Genomic DNA, 20833 nt, shown 5'->3' on the forward strand with positions numbered 1-20833 from the left:
ATATGAGAGTGCAGTAAATTTGTATATTTATATTACTATGAGATTAAAAATTTTCTAAAGCCAGACATGTGGTGTACACCTGAAATCCCAGAGACTCAGGAGGCTGATGTAGGAGGAGTGAAAGTTCAAAGCCAGCCTCAGCAATTTAGCGAGACCCTGACTCAAAAAAATAAAAAGAAGCTGAGAATGTAGCTTACTGCTTAAGCATCTCTGAGTTCAACTCCCAATAACACCCTCCCCCCAAAAAATCTAAGGAACACATTTGTCCTCTAAGATCTTGAGTCAGTCATCCCAAATAATAAGAAAAATTCAAGCAGCATACTGTAAGCAGATGCAGAGACAGATGCTTCTTTATATGTTTACTAACATATTAATATACACATTCATAAAAGTACTAATTATAATTTTAAAGGATTCAGTTAAAATAGCAATCTGATAGAAGTGTAACTATTTCTTCCTGAACTCCAATAATGTTTTACACACAGGCTAGTATTGATTCCCCTTCAAAGACCACTGGCCTAAGAAGCGCTAGGGTGATGAATTATAACACTCTTTGCATTTCATATATCATTTGGTGTAAAACAGGATTTCTGTAGAAGTAAAGGAATGGTAGAAATAAAGATTCATCCCAGAATATCAATAAGAAAACAAAAGGAACCAAATTAAGTGAGAAATGAAATTAGGTAGAGTAAGAAATGTTGAGATTAGAACTCCCAACTCTTTGTCAAAGGGGTAAACCAGTTTAAATAACCTCCATCAATGTGTAAGAGTTTCAACTTCTCCAAACACTCACCAACATTGTTCTTATCTGTCTTTTTAACACAGCCATTTTAGTGAATATGAGGTGCTATCTCATGATTTTGATCTGCATTTTCTTAATGACTAAGGATATTGAACATCTTTTCATGAATTTATCGGCCACTTACGTGGATAGATTTAAAGAACTGTCTCATTTCCCAATTGGCTTATTTTTAATTGACAAATCATAATTTTAGTATATTCATACAGAGAACAATGTGATGTTTTAAGTCAAAGGAAATTAACATATACATCATCCTACTTGACATTTTTGTGGTGACATTTTGAAATTTACAATACCTTGTTATTGATTCTAGACACCCCACTGTGCAATCCACCTCAAAAGTTATTCCTCCTACCTAATGAAACTACCTTGTCCGGTAACTCCCAATTCCCTCCCCACTCTCTATCCCTAGCTTCTAGTAACCATCATTTGACTCTACTTCTGCACAGTCAATTTTTCTTAGATTCCACATATAAATGAGATTATGTGTTTAAAAAAAAAAGAAATTTTGAGATTAGATGACTATTACATTAAAAACAGGACACACACCTCACTCTGTAAGGGTGACAGAGGAAGGCATTTACTAAATTCCATGTTTTCTAAGTGCACCTACAGTGCCTATGAAACCTCAAGATCACTTTGCCCTCGTAACCTAATAGATTCAAAGTAAAAGTCAACTGGACGGTCATGAGTTCTAACTTGTTCATTTTCAGGTTAAAAACGAAGCTGAGAGAAAAGTCACTTCCTTGAGGACAAACGGCATTTTTACTTAGCATGAATTCTCACAGGAAAAATAGCTAAGAAGGTGGAAAAATGCAAAAGTCTATTAAGAATGATTGACATAAATTACTTTAAAACACCACAGGGATCCAAAGTATGAGTCCAGTAGCCTCAGGAAGTTAAAAAAAAAAAATTAGGAAAAATCATTTTGTCCAGAGAGTAACGAATGGAATAAGTCACCCAAGTAAATAGTTACATAATCGTCTCAAAAGAGAAGATGCTGAATGGTGGAAAATTCCAGGCAGAAAGTTGGGATAGTGAAAGGAGATGGAAAGGCACCGGAGGCCAAAAAGAGATCAGGGCTGAACAGCAAATAGGCCAGGAAAGAGGGCAATAATCCATTAAAAGTCAAAGCCATGGAGACATTACAGAGGTTTATGTTAATGATTCTTCAGCCTTTTGCTTTGCTAAGGAATTCTCTTGCCATTTTAGCCCCATCTAACAAAGCTTCCTAGTCTATTGGGTGGCTACACAGCAACTTTATTCTCTATTGCATAAGTCCTACTTCTAGGGAGAGAAATGTGCACTCAGGATTTATCTTGGGGTCTTAAGGAAACGTAGAAATACCAAATATGTGGGTTCTAACTGTAGGGAACTTGATGTGCTATAATTCACACAGAAAAACCCTTATAAACAAAATTCTACAAGCATGAGAATTTAAATTATAAGAATATAGAATTCTGTCAACATAAAGGGTCATTGCGTCATTTAATTCTGCCATTTTTGTAACTAATGTTAAGATAGTATGATGGGTAACTGTATATATCCACTTGGCAGGACCATGAAAAAGAGATATTTGGTCAAATATTATTCTAGGTATTTCTGTGAAGGTGCTTTTTGGACCAGATTAACAATTAACTTGGTGGATATTAAGTAAAACAAATTACTGTCTATAACGTAGATTTATACAGCCTCTAGCATTGTGAGCCAATTTCTTAGAATAAATCTCTCTCCTCACAAACACACATGCACACACACACATACACATGAACACAAACACATATTTTACATGGGCACACACATACATTCACATATTCACACATACACACACATACACACATACACACATTCTGCTGGTTCTGTTTCTCAGCAGAACCCTAAAAATGATGTCTTCCATTTTTAAAAAAAACTTTTTTTTATCTTATATAACTTTTTAAAAAAATTTTTTTTATTAGTTCCTCAAAACATTACAATGATCTTGACATGTCATACATTCGATTCAAATGGGGTAAGAATTTCTTATTTTTCCACGTGTACAGATTGCCGGATCACATTGGTTATACATTTATACATACTGCCATACTAGTGTCTGTTGTATTCTGCTGCCTTTCCTATCCCCTTCCTATTCCCCCTCATCACCTCTCTCTACCCCATCTACTGTAACATATTTCTCTCTCTCTCTTTTTTTCTTTCTTCCCCTTCACACCATCTTATAGGTAATTTTGTATAACAATGAGGGTCTCCTTCCATCTTCCATGCAATTCCCCTTCTCTCTCCCATTCCCTCCCACCTCTCATCCCTGTTTAATGGTAATCTTCTTCTCTAGCTCTTCCTCCCTGCTCTGTTTTGAGTTGCCCCCTCTTATATCAAAGAAGACATTCGGCATTTGTTTTTCAGGGATTGGCTAACTTCACTTAGCATAATCTGCTCTAATGCCATCCATTTCCCTGCAAATGCCACGATTTTGTTATTTTTTGGTGCTGAGTAATATTCCATTGTGTATAAATGCCACATTTTTTTTAATCCATTCATCTATTGAAGGGCATCTAGATTGGTTCCACAGTCTAGCTATTGTGAATTGTGATGCTATGAACATTGATGTAGCTGTGTCCCTGTAGTATGCTCTTTTTAGGTCTTTTGGGTATCGTCTGAGAAGGGGAATAGCTGGGTCAAATGGTGGTTCCATTCCCAGCTTTCCAAGGAATCTCCATACTGCTTTCCAAATTGCCGCACCAATTTGCAGTCCCACCACCAATGTACAAGTGTAACCTTTTCCCCACATCCTCGCCAGCACTTGTTATTGTTTGACTTCATAATGGCTGCCTTTCTTACTGGGGTGAGGTGGTATCTTAGAATGGTTTTAATTTGCATTTCTCTGACTGCTAGAGATGGTGAGCTTTTTTTCATGTATTTGTTGATTGATTGTATGTCCTCCTCTGAGAAGTGTCTTTCAGATCCTTAGCCCATTTGTTGATTGGGTTATTTGTTTTCTTGTTGTTTAATTTTTTGAGTTCTTTGTATACTCTGGAGATTAGAGCTCTACCTGAAGTGTGTGGGGTAAATATTTGTTCCCAGGATGTAGGCTCCCTATTTACCTCTCTAATATTTTCTCTTGCTGAGAAAAAACTTTTTAGTTTGAATGTCCCTTTTGTTGATTCTTGATTTTAACTCTTGTGCTATAGGTGTCCTATTAAGGAATTTGGAGTCTGACCCCACGAGATGGAGACTAGGGCCAACTTTTTCTTCTATTAGACGCAGAGTCTCTGGTTTGATTCCTAGCTCCTTGATCCATTTTGAGTTAACTTTTGTGCATGATAATGAAGCCAGATTTAAAGTTAGGTAGTTAGTGTAGTTAGGTAAATCGGGTCTAAAATCGAGTGAAATCTAAAATGGAGGCCATGCTGGGAATGACTCAGGGAAAATACAGGACGACTCATGGAATGTTAATGAAGTCCTGAAAAGACCCTAGGCCAAAGTCCACCTGGAAGAAGTGTTAATGAACAGCCCCCAACAGATTTGGAGATAGCCCATTCCAGAGAAGTGATAAGCCCATCTCAAAAGTCCTTCCTGCTCAGACTACTTCTTTGGCCCACCTGTGTCCCACCCCTCAGGCCTTCCAACCTACATTCCATCACTGAAAGAACTATAAAAAGGGGAGACAACTGCACTTCCACGGATTCCACCTTCTGGGTCCCCTTCTTCCTCTGGGAGAAGTCTTTTCTTCTGTCCTTTAATAAATTTCTAATCTCTACTCTGACCTTGCCTCGGCGTGCTTCTTTGGTGTTATTCTTCAACATCGGGGAGCAAGAACTCGTCACCGGTCAACAGCGGTAACAATGAGAGAAAGGAATTCAATTTCATTTTGTTGCATATGGATTTACAGATGCTATCCTTCCTCCATTGCATGCTTTTAGCACCTTTGTCTAATATAAGGTAGTTGTAATTTTGTGGATTGGTCTCTGTGTCCTCTATTCTGTACCATTGGTCTACCTGCCTGTTTTGGTACCAGTACCATACTGTTTTTGTTACTGTTGCTCTGTAGTATAGTTTAAAAATCTGGTATCACTATACCACCTATTTCACTCTTCCTGCTTAGAATTGCTTTTGCTATTCTGGGTCTTTTATTTTTCCAGATGAATTTCATGATTGCTTTTTCTATTTCTGCGAGGTATGCCGTTGGGATTTTGATTGGCATTGCATTAAACCTAGAGAGTACTTTTGGTAATATCGCCATTTTGATGATGTTAGTTCTGCCTATCCATGAACAGGGTATATCTTTCCATCTTCTAAGGTCTTCTTCTATTTCTCTCTTTAGGGTTCTGTAGTTTTCATTGTATAGGTCTTTCACCTCTTTTGTTAGGTTGATTCCCAAGTATTTTTTTTTTTTGAGGATATTGTGAATGGGTGGTTGTCCTCATTTTCATTTCAGAGGATTTGTCACTGATATATAGGAATGCCTTTGATTCCATTTTTTGGTAACAAATCTTAGGGTTGTTCTCTCAAAACTAAAATGGACTGGTTTACTCCCTATCAGACATGTCACACAGGATTATTTTATTATGTACCATAGTTGCAGCAACTTCTAGGGGTCTAAGGACCAGAACTTTTTTTTGCTTTTCATTTTTCCCCTCATTAGTTATTCTCTTTTTCCTTTTTAAGAGCCAGATATTAAATCTAGGACATTCAAAAGAACACACAGCTGAGGATGTAGATCAGTGGTAGGGTGCTTGCCTAGAATATGCAAGGCCCTGGGTTTGATCCTTTGCCCTGCAAAAGTAAACAAATAAGCAGAAACAACAATAAAAACAAAAGCAACCATGTATCTGAAGAAATTTTTTGTTTGTTTTTTGGTACTAGGAATTGAATTCAGAGGTGCTCTGCCATTGAGCTACATCCTCAGCCCTTTTTAAAAACATATTTTTTATTTTATTTTGAGACAGGGTCTTACTAAGTTGATTAGGGCCTAATTTGCTAAGTCTGGCCTTGAACTTGGGATTCTCCTGTCTTGGGTTCCCCAGTCACTGAGTGAGATAATTTCCTGAGATTTCAGGTATGTACTACTATACCCAGCCCTAAAAAGATCTTTAGTTTACACTCTTGGTTCCTGACAAAGAGAAAGACTACAATACAAAACAAACAAAAATAAAACAAAACAAAAATCAGCAAATTCCTAGAAATGAGGAAGAATCTGATTTCCAGAGTTATTACATTATTAGATTAAAATATCTAATTTTCAGCAACAACAATAAAAAATCATAAGGTATACAAAGACACAGGAAATTATATCTCACTCATGGGAAAAAAAGTAAACCAACAGAAACCAGCCCTGAGATGATGAACTTGCTACACAAGTACTTTAAAACAACTGTCTTAAAGATGCTCAGAGAACTAAAGGAATATATTGAAAACATTAGGAAATGAGATGTGAACAAGATGGAAATACATTTAAAAAAATATTTGCCTAAAAATGAACTCTGGAAATAAAAGTACAATAACAGAAGTGACAAATTTACTAGACTGATTCAAAAGCATATTTGAGCATGTAAAGGAAAGAATCAGAAAATTTGTAGAAAGAACAATTGAAATTATCAATTGTGTAGAACAAAAGAAAAAATCAATTGAAGAAAAGTGAACAGAGCCTAAGGAATCTATGGGACACCATCAAGTGGACAGATGCACAGTGTGAGAATCCCAAAAGGAGAAAAGAGAGAGAAAGAAGGAAGAGAGATTATTCAAAGAAATAATGTCCAAAAATTTCCTTAATTTGATATAAGACATTAATATTCAAGATCTTAATGAATCCCATGTAAGATGAATTCCAAGGTATCTATACCAAGACACATAATAATCAAATTGTCAAAAGACAAAGATGAAGATAATCTTGAAAATAGCAAGAGACTAGTGGCTTATCAGATAAATGATAAATAAGATATCAGAAACTCTGAGGCAGTGGGGCTGAATTTTTTGAAAAATGTCATCCAAGAAACCTATATCCAGCAAGTCTATCCTTCAAAAGTAGGTAAAATTAAGACATTCTCAGATTAACAAAAGCTGAAGAAATGTCTTAAAAGAAACGCTAGCCTGGCGTGGTGGGACACACCTTTAATCCCAGCAGCTCTGGATGCTGAGGCAGGAGGGATCGCGAGTTCAAAGCCAGCCTTAGCAAAAGTGAAGTGCCAAGCAACTCAGTGAGACCCTTTCTCTAAATAAAATACAAAATAGGGCTGGGGATGTGGCTTAGTGGTTGAGTGCCCTGAGTTCAATCCCTGGTACCTTCCCCTCAAAAAAGAAAGAAAAAGAAATGCTAAAAAAGAATCCTATTTTTTGAAATAAAAGGTCACTAAATAGTAACTGGAAGCTGTATGAAGAAATAACAATTCAGTAAACATAAATATAATGAAAATTATAAAAACAACTCTTGTTTTAACTATGGTTTATAATTTATATTTTTGTTTTTTACATAATTTAAGAGATGAATGCACATTTCAAGAATCTACTATTAGGGCTAGGGTTGTGGCTCAGCAGCAGAGCACTTGTCTAGCATGCTTGAGGCACTGGGTTCGATCCCTGGCACCACATAAAAAAATGGGCAACTAAAATAAGAAGGTATCATACCCATCTACAAATAAAACAATATATTTTTTTAAAAATCTACTATTAAAGCTAGTATAAGTGTAATTTGGTTTGTAACTGTGATATATAGCTTTCTATAGGGCTTAAGAGATTAATGTATAAAGGGCACAATTATTAGTTTATATTTTGGACACACAATATATAAAAATGTAATTCTATGTTATTGATAATTGAAAGGTTGTTTACAGAAATGTATGGAAGTAGAGTTTTGATATGTTATTGAAGTTAGGCTGGTATAAGTTCAGCTATAAGGCATAAAATGTAATCTCCAAGGTAACCATAAATAAAAGGAAATGAGAAAGAAATTTGAATACTTTATAACAAAACAGAATTAACTAAACAGAAAAAGAGAGAGTAATGTAAGAAACAGGGACAAATGCAGCTATCATACATACAGAGAGCAGAGCAAAATGACACAAGTGAGTCTTCCTTATCAATAATTACTTAAATTTCCATGAAATAAATTCTCTAAAACACAAAAACTGGCATAATGAATTTTAAAAATCTGTTCTAACTCTATGCTATCTACAAGAGGTTCACATTAGATTTAAGGACATGAATAAGTTGAAAGTGAAAGGAAAGGGAAAAATCTTCCATGTAAATAAATGACCAAAATAAAGAAGTGACTATATAATATCAAATAAATAGATGAACTTTTTAGAAAAAGTTACAAGAGACAAAAAGTTTCAGTATAGAAAAAGTAACAATTATAAAAATTTATACTCCTAATATTAGGACCTCAAAATATCTTAAGAAAAAACTGAAAAAAATTGAAAGGAGAACTAGACGATTCTAAAAGAGTAGTTGAAGAATTTAATACCCTACTTTCAACAATAGCTAGAACAACTAGACACAAAATAAGGAAACAGAGTTCTTAAAACCACAATAAATGAAATAGATCTAAGAGACATAGACACAACATTTACCCAACAATAGAATACACATTCTTCCCAAGTGCCCATGAGACATTTCCCACAGACTATATGGTTGGCCACAAATAAGTCTCAATCAATTAAAAAAGATAGATATAGCAGGATATGGTAGCACACACCTATAATCTCAGTACTTGGGAGGCTAAAGTAGGAGGATAAGTCTGACTCCAGCAACTTAGCAAGACCCTGTCTCAAAATAAATTAAATAAACAAATAAATAAATAAGGCTGAGGATGTACTCAGTGGTAGAGTGTTCCTAGGTTCCATTCCCAGTACCACATGCACACACATCCATACTGGCACAAAAGAAGGTATACAAATTATATTCTCTGGCCATAATAGAATGAAGTTACAAATCAATTTATAGAAGGGAAACTAGGAAATTCAGAAATTTGTGGAAATTAAAGAAAGCATTCTTCAACAACCAGCAGGTCAAAAAGAAATCAAGAAGGAAATTAACAAAATAACTGATACAAATGAAAAGGAAAATAACATATCAAAACTCATGGAATGCAGCACAAGCAATAGGTGAATTTATAGTTATAAACACACATTTTTTTAAAAAAATGAAAACTTTCAAGTGAACAGCCTAACTTTATAACTTAAGGAGCTAGAAAAAGAACAAACTAAACCCAAAGTTACCAGGAAGTAGGAAATAAAGATGAAAGCAGGAATAAATGAAATAAACAGAAAAACAAAAGAAAAAACTTCATTAAACCAAGTGCTAGTTCTTCAAAAAGATGAGCAAAATTACAAACATTAAGCACACTAAGAAAAAAGAGAAAATTTAAATTATTAAGGCCAAAATGAGAACATGGCGGCCGGCAAAGAGGCAGCACATTCAATGCCTCCGTGGTAAAGGGATCAGAGAGACTCATTAACACACCCACATGCGTCCTGCTGAGAAACTTCAAGCAAAATTCCACTGAAAGGAGACCGGCTTGGAATTAGTAAGTTTAATTGGAGGTGTCAGCTTGTCACAGACTACTGAATCTCGGCAACGCAGAGCAGGGGCACAGTCCTGCCGGCCGCCGCCAAATGGCGGCTGCCCACATGTTGCAGTGAACATAGGAGCGGGTACTGCCTGCCTGGGCCACAGCCGGCCGGGCTCTGGGAACCGCTGCCGGCCCCCACCAAGCGGCCGCTGCTCACACAACCATAGCAGCGAACTTAGGAACGGGCACTGCCTGCCTGGGCCCACACCTGCCCGGCTCTGTGAACTGCCCCTGGCTGCCACCAGACGGCCGCGGCCCATGCGGTGCAGGGAGCTTAGGAGCCGGCGTTGCCTGCCGGGCCCACACCAGCCTGGCTCTGTGAGTGGCCGTCGGCTGCAGCCAAACGCCCGCTGCCCACACGTTGCAGCAAACGAGGGGACAGGTGCTGCCTGCCTGGGCCCCCGCCCGTCCGGCTCTGTGAATCGCCACCGGCCGCAGCCAAGCGGCCGCTGCCTACACCCTTGCAGTGAGTGTGGGAGCGGGCGCTGCCTACCCGGCCCCAGTCGGCCCGACTCTGTGAAACTCCTATGGTGGTTCGGAGCTGCAAACGACCACCCCCCCACCTGCCAGCCTGGTGCTGCAAACGACCCCTGACCTGCTCTGCGAAAGGCCCCGCCCACACGGCGAACAGCAGGAGTGGAGACCCACCCAGTCCGGGAGGAAGAACTGCTGCGCAGTGATTGACTCCCGTCTACTAAGAGGAGAAACTTGGCCTGGTGGGTATAGCTCCATCTACTGGAAGAGCAGTCAATCGAACTCTAGGACTGCATTGATAAATTTTTTTTTTTTTGCTGTATTTTTAAATGTTTTTTTAATCCATCTTATTTTATTTTATTCTATTTTTTAATTTCATTTTAATTTCTATTATTATTTTTTTTCATTAAATTCTTTTTAATTTTCTATTTTTTCTTTCCTTCTTTTCTTCTGTCTTTACAATTCTTTTCAATTTTCTTATTCCCCCTTCCTTGAATGCTACCTGCTTACTTTCATTCTCTTTAGTGACGTCTTCCCTTCCCTTCTAATACCTTTCCTCCCAAGCATCAAATAAATTTATAGGAGTAAACAGTAACTCAGCAGTCAAACAGAACAAGAAGCAATATGAACAGCATGAAAAAGCAAGGAAGAAAAGGAGTGCAAACAATGCAGGACAGCCTAAATATTCAGGAGGATATAGAGTCAACAGAAAAATGGTCATATAAAGAACTCATGGAACACCTTAGACAGATGGAACGGACCTTAAAGAGGATACGAGACAGCGAATTCAAGCAGCGAAAGAACACATTGAGAATGAATTACATAAACAGATAAAAGAAAAAGTTAAGCATCTTTATCAGGAGATAGAGATTATAAAAAAGAATCAAACAATGATCTCAGAAATAAAGGAAATTATAAACCAAATTAAAAACTCAAATGAGAGTATCATAAATAGAGTGGAGCAAGTAGAAGCCAGAACGTCAGATAATGAAGACAAAATATATCATCTTGAAAAGAGTCTAGCCAACTCAGATAGGCTGGTTAAAAATCACGAGAGAAACATACAAGAGATATGTGATAATATTTAAAAAAACCAAACTTAAGAGTCATTGGGATAGAGGAAGGGATAGAGATTCAAACCAGGGGAATGAGTAATCTACTAGATGAAATAATTACAGAAAAATTTCCAGAAATAAAAAAGGAAACAGATATACAAATTGTAGATGCATACAGGACACCGAGCACACAAAATCACAGTAGACCAACGCCAAGACACATTGTTATGAAGATATCCAATATACAGAACAAAGAGAAAATATTAAAAGCTACAAGAGAAAAGAGAAAGATTACATTCAGGGGTAAACCAATACGGTTAACAACGGACTTTTCAACTCAGACGCTGAAAGCGAGAAGATCCTGGAACAACGTATTTCAAACACTGAAAGACAATGGATGCCAACCAAGAATTCTGTACCCAGCAAAATTAAGCTTCAGATACGACAACAAAATAAAAATCTTTCACGATAAACAAAAACTAAAAGAATTTGCAGCCAGAAAACCAGCATTGCAAAGCATCTTGAGTAAAATACTTCATGAGGAAGAAATGAAAAACAATAACCAAAGCCAACAGTGGGAAGTACCTCAGTAAAGACAGACGGAGGGGGGAAAGCTAATCATGGAGAAACAAACGAAATTAAAAAAAAAAAAAAGAGAAATAATCAAACATGGCTGGAAGTACAAACCATATATCAATAGTAACTCTAAACATTAATGGTTTAAACACTCCAATAAAGTGACATAGGCTGGTAACATGGATTAAAAAAACAAATCCAATAATATGCTGCCTCCAGGAGACACACCTGACTGGAAAAGACATACACAGGCTGAAGGTGAAAGGTTGGGAAAAAATATACCATGCACACGGTCCGCGCAAGCAAGCAGGATGGCCATCCTCATATCGAATAAAATCGTCTTCAAGACTAAATTAATCCAAAGGGATAAGGAAGGACATTATATACTGCTAAAAGGAACCATTAAACAACAAGATATAACAATTATCAATATTTATGCACCAAATAATGGTGCTTCGAAATTCATAAAACAAATTCTCCTCAAGTTCAAGAATCAAATAGACCACAGCACAATAATTATGGGTGACTTCAACACACCTCTCTCACCATTGGACAGATCCTCCAAGCAAAAGTTGAATAAAGAAACTATAGAACTCAATACCACAATCAATAACCTAGACTTAACTGACATATATAGAATATACCAACCATCATCGAATGGATATACTTTTTTCTAAGCAGCACATGGATCCTTCTCAAAAATAGACCATATATTATGCCATAGGGCAACCCTCAATAAATATAAAGGGGTGGACATTATACCATGCATTTTATCTGATCATAATGGATTGAAACTGGAAATGAATGACAAAAGAAGGAAGGGAAAATCCAATATCACATGGAAAATGAACAATATGTTACTGAATGATCAAGGGGTTACAGAAGACATAAAGGAGGAAATAAAAAAAATTCTTAGAGATAAATGAAAATTCAGACACAACCTATCGGAATCTATGGGACACAATGAAAGCAGTTTTAAGAGGGAAATTCATCGCCTGGAGGTCATTCCTCAAAAAAAGGAAAAACCAACAAATAAATGAGCTCACACTTCATCTCAAAGCCCTAGAAAAGGAAGAGCAAAACAACAGCAAATGCAGCAGAAAGCAAGAAATAATTAAAATCAGAGCGGAAATCAATGAAACTGAAACAAAAGAAACTATTGAAAAAATTAACAAAACTAAAAGTTGGTTCTTTGAAAAAATAAACAAGATTGACAGACCCTTAGCCATGCTAATGAAGAGAAGAAGAGAGAGAATTCAAATTACTAACATAAGGGATGAAAAAGGCAATATCACAACAGACACTACAGAAATACAGAAGACAATTAGAAATTATTTTGAAAACCTATATTCCAATAAAATAGAAGATAGTGAAGACATCGATAAATTTCTTAAGACATATGATTTGCCCAGACTGAGTCAGGAGGAAACACACGATTTGAACAGACCAATATCAATGGATAAAATTGAGGAAGCAATCAAAAGACTACCAACCAAGAAAAGCCCAGGACCGGATGGGTATACAGCAGAGTTTTACAAAACCTTTAAAGAAGAATTAATACCAATACTTTTCAAGTTGTTCCAGGAAATAGAAAAAGAAGGAGTTCTTCCAAATTCATTCTATGAGGCCAATATCACATTGATCCCAAAACCAGACAAAGACACATCAAAGAAAGAAAACTACAGACCAATATCTCTGATGAACCTAGATGCAAAAATCCTCAATAAAATTCTGGCGAATCGGATACAAAGACACATCAAAAAAATTGTGCACCATGATCAAGTAGGATTCATCCCTGGGATGCAGGAATGGTTCAATATACGGAAATCAATAAATGTTATTCACCATATCAATAGACTTAAAGATAAGAACCATATGATCATCTTGATAGATGCAGAAAAAGCATTCGACAAAGTACAGCATCCCTTTATGTTCAAAACATTAGAAAAACTAGGAATAACAGGAACTTACCTTGATATTGTAAAAGCTATCTATGCTAAGCCCCAGGCTAGCATCATACTGAACGGAGAAAAATTGAAGGCATTCCCTTTGAAATCTGGAACAAGACAGGGATGCCCTCTATCACCACTTCTATTCAATATAGTTCTTGAAACACTGGCCAGAGCAATTAGACAAACGAAAGAAATTAAAGGCATAAAAATTGGAAAAGAAGAACTTAAATTATCACTATTTGCAGATGACATGATTATATACCTAGAAGACCCAAAAGGGTCTACAAAAAAACTACTAGAACTAATAAATGAATTCAGCAAAGTGGCAGGATATAAAATCAACATGCACAAATCAAAGGCATTTCTGTATATCAGCGACAAAACTTCTGAAACGGAAATAAGGAAAAACACTCCATTCACAATATCCTCCAAAAAAATAAAATACTTGGGAATCAACCTAACAAAAGAGGTTTATACAATGAAAACTACGGAACCATTGTATAAAAGATTTATACAATGAAAACTACAGAACCCTAAAAAGAGAAATAGAAGAAGATCTTAGAAGATGGAAAGATATACCCTGTTCATGGATAGGCAGAACTAACATCATCAAAATGGCGATATTACCAAAAGTCCTCTATAGGTTTAATGCAATGCCAATCAAAATCCCAATGGCATTTCTTGTAGAAATAGATAAAGCAATCATGAAATTCATATGGAAAAATAAAAGACCCAGAATAGCAAAAGCAATTCTAAGCAGGAAGTGTGAATCAGGTGGTATAGCAATACCAGATTTCAAACTATACTACAGAGCAATAGTAACAAAAACAGCATGGTACTGGTACCAAAACAGGCGGGTGGACCAATGGTACAGAATAGAGGATACAGAGACTAATCCACAAAGTTACAACTATATTATATTTGATATAACTGAGTGAAAGGACTCAACGAGACATTTATTTGTAATGCCTTGTTTTTAGAAGCATTTTATTGGTAATAGCCAAAAGATTTACACAAACTAAGTTTCCATCCACAAATTAATAGATAGACATAATGTGTCATATAGATATGAGGGAATATCCTTCAGCCTTAAAAAGAAAGTAAAATTTGACACACACTATATTTGCCACACTATATGGATAAATCTCAAGGACATCATCCTAAGTGAAATAAATCAGTAAGCAACAAGACAAATAATACACAATTCCACCTTATGAGGTACTGAGAGTTGTAAAATTCATAGAAACAAAATGCAATGATAGGTTTTGGGGTTTGGAAGGAGGAGAAAATGGGGAGTTATAACAAGTACAGAATTTCAGTTTTGCAATGTAAAGAGAGTTCCATGGATAGAGGGTAGCGATGGTGGCACAATAACATGAATATCTTTAATACCACTCAGTTGTACAATTAAAACGGTCACAATAGTAAATTTTATGTTATAAACACACACACATACATACATACATACACACACCACAATAAAAATGTGTTATTTTTTTAAAAGGCAAAAAAGTAGAATATTCTACAGCTGTCCTAGGATAAAAAAGGCCTAAGACCTCCCCATCAAATATACAACTCTCTTCTTAAATGTTTTTAAAAGATTTAAAGTACATAAATAATCATATATTATTTAAAAACAATGCTATATCTGATAATCTTGTTTAAATAGTATTTAGTAAACATATGCAATACTACACGGTTGATATTTTTCAGAATTATTGTACATCTCTAATAAAAAAAAATACATTGAAGTGTATCTTTCAACAAAACACTTTCTCTCCCTAAACTTTTTTTCCCTTTGTTAATTCAGAAGATAGGAATAAATCAATGATCCTTTATTGCTTATGGGTCAAAATTTACTTAGTGAATGTCATGCAGGCTATACCCTTTCTCACTAGGAAACTCATATTCAGACAACCTTTTGACATATAAGGGGGACCAAAAATATTCTGATGGTCTCCTTCAGAAGATTGAGATGGTCATCATTATACAAAATTCATGTATGAAGATGTGAATTTGGTGTCAACATACCTTATATACAAACAGAGATTTGATAAATCATGGTATAAAGGTGTATTAAGAATTGCAATGCAAAAAATATGAACGCAATGCACTCCTCTATTGTGATGTATGTAAGAAATAATAAAAATAAATAAATTGATTAATTTTTTAAAAATCTTCTGATGGCCCTGTGCCAAATGATATTCTAAGTTCTCTCCAGCTTTAACACTTGGTGAATCTATGAGATGAGTCCAGGTTGGAATGGCTGGCTCTACCTGGCTTTAGATTTACCTCTTTCTTTAGGATGTAGTTCAGGCTAGGGATGTGACTTAGTGATAGAACATGTGCTCACTCACAAGCCCTGGGTTCACTCCTAAAATGAAGAAAGTATGGTGTTTTCTCTAAAGACATCAAAATCTCACTGCTTGCTACCTTCTCCTCAGCTTTAGACTTATGAGTCGTGTCCAGAGTTGTCTGCACCATTCAGTTCTTTTTATTTTTTCTTTCTTGTTTGTTTGTTTGGAGTACTAGGGAAAAACCTCAGGTCTTTGCAAATACTAAGCCGGGGCTCTACCAGGGCTCTCCCCAGTCCTGCACCACTCAAGTCTGCAGAAGTATGCACTTGTACTGGACCTCAGTTATAGAGAACTGAGTACACACTCTACTTGTTATTCATGGTGCACTCTCATTACTGATACCTTGTCTCATCATCACCTTCTGTCCAATTCACCTCTCCCATTGTCCTCTCTCCTTCTCTACCACAGAACCATTCATTCATGTGAAAGCTCTTCAAGCTTTTAAAATTTTCAGTTGCAGATTAAGATCATTTACAGGTCTAGTTCAAAACACTTGTTTTACAATGAGAAAGACTGAGAGGCAAAGAAGTGATTCTTAGAAATATAAGAAAGTCCTCTTTGATTCATTCAGTTATCTCATCATAGAAAAGCACACTTGATACCTCTTATTAAAATCTCTCCTGCTATATTAAAGTATTTTTGTTTCTGTATTACATAAATCCCTAAATACAAAATTCTTTTTTTATCTGTTGCTAAGCAAAACCACAAATCTTTCAAAATGTCTGAAATTCACTTTTAACTTATATTACAGATTTTTTACATAATCTAGTTATGTAATTTAATTTTAGCAACTAAAGTCTAAAGTCTTAAATACCTGTCAGAGCACAGGGTAACATGTATAACATGCAACAATAAGAAAAAAAATTCTCTAGAATATTTAGAAAATATTTGTCTCACCTCTTCAAAAACACTCTTGGGGAAAAAAATTTCTTCATTCACAGTCTTTTGAAGAAGGAGAGGGCCTAGGCAGCCTTACTGGAACCTTCTCTATTCATAACTAAATGGATGCAAAGAGAATATCTGACCCAGATTGGAACAAAGGAGCTTGTTCTCCTACTCCAAATTCCTTTTAGTTTGAGGGATTAAAAAATCTGGGTCAGTTAGCTGTTGGCATTGGACCCATAAAGTCAAACAGACAGAGGAGGTTGAAGGCTACTGTTTCGTGAGTAGCTTTGGGCAATTTGTAACTCCAGAGGGTGGTCTGCACACACTCATAAAGAAGCAGAGAGACTGTTTCTCCATGGAGAGAGCAAGAGACAGAGGGAGCAGTCTTGGCTTCTACCTTCTACTTCCCTGACCCAGATTCAGTCACTTCAACCCTGTTCTCATCTATGAGATTGCCTTCTGTATCCTTCCCATTTTTGGAGCTGGTTTGGATTTCTGGTCCTTATGACTAAAAGAACCTTGTCTAAAGTATACAGCATTATCTATAATATCTAATGCCTTAACTCAACTTTGAAACATGATCAGTTTGAAACACTTGAACCTAGGGTTCAACAGAATCAGATCACTATAGAATCTACTTATTCATGGTTTAGTTTTATATAAAAAATAATTATAAATGTCCTTTCTTTCAAATAAGGTAGGGGTCATGTCTGCAAAGTTCAATAATACACCCTACCCGAAGTATTAAATTTTTATATATGTAGAAAAATTCTAAAGCTTTGTCAATTATTAAAAATGATTTTCTCTTTTTTTAATATATAATTCCATTCTATAAGACACTAGGTCTCAGAGTCTCAAGATTCATAACATTCAATTAGTATATATGTGTGTGTGTATATACATGCACATATAATATATGTATGTGTATGTATATATGTATGTGTGTATATATATGCACATATAATATATATGTGTGTATGTATAAGTGTGTGTATATGCTAAATCTCTAGTCTCTACTGTATAGATTTTTTTTTTTTAATTTTGACAGAATTTCAACCTTAGAGAAAGTTGGCAAAAGAAATACAAGGTGCATTTTTTTCTGAACCACTTGGGAGTATGTGATCCACATATGTTTTTTCACCCCAGGAAACTTTAGTTGAATTATTACAAACAAGGACATTCCCTCTATACAATAGTCAAAATCAGCAAGTTTAAATTGAAACATTTCTATCATCTGATCTTCATATGTCTTTTAAATTTCATTAACTATACCACGTTCTTTTTTTTTTTTTTTTTTGCTACCGGGAATTGAATTCAGGAGCACTCGACCACTGAGCCACACCCCCAGCCCTATTTTGTATTTTATTCAGAGACAGAGTCTCACTGAGTTGCTTAGCGCCTTGCTGTTGCTGAGGCTGGCTTTGAACTCATGAAAGCTGCTGGGATTACAGGCATGTACCACCGCACCCAATCCAAATATGTTCTTTAAAGCAAAACAATCAAGATGAGTTGTTGCTTTTAGTGGCCAGTCTCTCTAATCTCTTTCAGTCTGGAATAGTTCTTCAACTCTCCTTGAATTTCATGAACTTGACTTTTTTTTTTTAAGATTTCAGGCCAGTTATTTAAAGAATTGTTCCCAGTTTGGATTTGGTGGATATTCTCTCAGAACTTTATTTTTGGTAGAAACATCAGAGACGTGATGCTGAGGTCTTTTCATTGCAGCCCATCAGGTGGTGTATGGAAAGCCCTCTGTGGGCTGTGTGTGGACTGTTGTGCGTAGTAGCCTCCTGAGGGAATAAGTCTGGCACTGGGAACCTTCTGTGGCACCCTGGACAGGGACTGACTGCCTGATGCAGGTGAACTTTCTCCTCAAGTTTTGCTAAAGATCCCACACAGCACCTGAGATGGATGTGACCTGCCAAGATGTCAGTCAACCTGCTGACTGCAAAACATCCTGAAGCAAGACTCTGCCCTGGAAACCTTGTCCCTGCCTTTGATGTAACCCCTTAAATAAGCCAGGGGAGCCATTTTGCCTTTGTCTGGAGAACCCTTGTGGACTAGGTCTATCAGGGGCTTCACTTTCTGTAAGTACATTTTTGAGTATTTGTGCTTTGTTATTTACTAAATATTTAAGATTGTAAATTTTAGGGTGGCCTGGATTATCCTGAGCAGGAAGAAGAACCCCTTAATGAGATGCTGGCCATCATCCCCTCAATAATGGCTTGATTTTCGTTTGTCTCATGACTAGTTACATTCATTTGGGTCACTCATTAATACTCGCCTGCCAGTCTTCTTCCCTACAAAGTTTATCGTTTATTATTAATAAATATCTTATGGAGAGTTATTTTGAACTATGAGACAAATCTTATTTCTTTCCAAAACTTAACCCATTAATGCTAGCATTTTTGAAATTTTTGTGTGAATTAATTATTACAATGATGGCTGCCAAATGATTTTTAAATTTTCATTATTTTTTCTGTATTTATTAGCTGGCATTCTTCCATAGGGAAAAGTTTTTGCTTCTATTTATTTATTCCCATGTGTGTGTGTGTGTGTGTGTGTGTGTGTGTGTATGTGTGCGCATGCACATGCACGCACATGTACATGCCTACATGGATTAGCAGATTTCTATTTTCTTCAACGGATTGACCTCATTACTACCATTTATTATCATTATTTTGATGCTCAAATTGTCTTACATCTGATCAGCAGGAATTATCTCAAATTGCCATACATACCTCTTTGAAGAGCCTCCATAGTTCTTTGAATTTTTTTTTAACTTTCTAGATACCCATAAATTTCAGGCTACCTTCTGTAGCCCTAAAATCAATCAAATTCTCCACAAATCCTTAATTCCTTATAGTTGAGAACTGTATTTAAAAGTCAAGAGCTAAGTGCTTGATGTGCTCTCTCTTGGGGATGTCAATGCTCCCAATACCTCTTAATAGTAACAACTAGTTAAACTCGCTACAGAGATCTATCACATACACATATTATGCTTTTGTTTATATATATTGAAAACCATGAGCTCACATTGTATCTTTAATTCCAACCCAATGCCACTGGGTTCACTTTATGCCCTTTTTCACATTTATAATTCTTTTTTTCTTAAGAATTAACTTTTTAAAATTTTAAGTAAAGATCCTTGCTTTCAGAGTATTTCTAGATAAAGTTCCTAATGTTATGCCTTCACCCCATCCCTGTGCATATGCTCCCCTCATCTTGCTTCAGCTCTCACAACCCAACTATGGTCACTGCCATCACCCCACAAGAATGTCCTTCTCTTCCCACGGGGGGACCCAGCACTGGATCCCAGGACACCACTACCAATGAGCTCCCAGCCTGGTCACCTTCCTCATTCCACCAGTCTCCAAACTGTGTGCTGAGCTGCACCCCCTATTCCCAGACCTTGCTTGTCTCAGCTAATGGCTTTTTTTTTTCTGAATTATTATCAAGATTGAAAGGAATGAAGGAGTCCTCCTAGTTTTTAAGTTCAGGTGTACCTGCTTCCCTTGATGCTAAAAAGTGGGTTATTAATGAATAAATCACAACTTCTCTTTGACCTACATTATGCATTGGGGATTTGGTCTAAAATGGGGCATGTGGGTAAGAAGAGATTTAAAGCCATAAAATATTCTGTCATAAGAACAATGTCTAAATAAATCACAAAAAAGTACGTTCTGTACTTCTATATTGAAATGTTAACTATCCTATTAGAAATCAAGTTCCCCAGAGAGAAATCTATAGAAATGAGAACCGAGGACTGCCCTTTAAATTTAGCTTCTCTTTCATCTTCTATTCAAGATAAGGACTACTTTTTTCAGACATTAGTTGACTTGCCTAAAGGGGTTTATCTCCTGGGAAGTCATATTATTTATGGACTGATCAGATACCAGCGACTGCTAATGCATTTCATTAATAATGTTTACAAGCTCACTTGCCTTTTTGCTCTCTAAGGTGTCCAGTGGTTTTCTGTAAAACTTTTTCACTTAACAGAGAAAAACAAAAGGTTTTCTTAAAGGTTGTATTCATGTCTAGTATTAGCAAATGAATCTTATTTTTAGTGTAATTAATTTGCTTGATATTTAAAGTAATAACTGAATTTATTATAACATAGAGCAAGTGTTTGCTTGTTTTTTTTTAAACATAGAGAGACCCATGGAACTAAGAGT

General features: G+C 36.2%; 1 protein-coding gene across 15 annotated transcripts in view; it reads right to left on the reverse strand.

The window, feature by feature from the left end:
- Myo3a (myosin IIIA) overlaps window positions 1-20833 on the reverse strand; it is a 235689-nt gene that overhangs the window by 155692 nt on the left and 59164 nt on the right. The window contains exon 1 of one of the 15 annotated variants that reach the window (XM_078023286.1): window positions 16674-16760. The exons of the other annotated variants lie outside the window; for them this stretch is intronic. The gene's annotated coding sequence lies outside the window, so the exon portion shown is untranslated. Of the gene's footprint in view, window positions 1-16673; window positions 16761-20833 lie in introns of those variants that run through there. 15 annotated transcript variants of the gene reach the window in all.

The sequence above is a fragment of the Ictidomys tridecemlineatus genome, chromosome 10, assembly GCF_052094955.1.
Source record: "Ictidomys tridecemlineatus isolate mIctTri1 chromosome 10, mIctTri1.hap1, whole genome shotgun sequence".
NCBI classification, from domain to species: Eukaryota; Metazoa; Chordata; class Mammalia; order Rodentia; family Sciuridae; genus Ictidomys; species Ictidomys tridecemlineatus.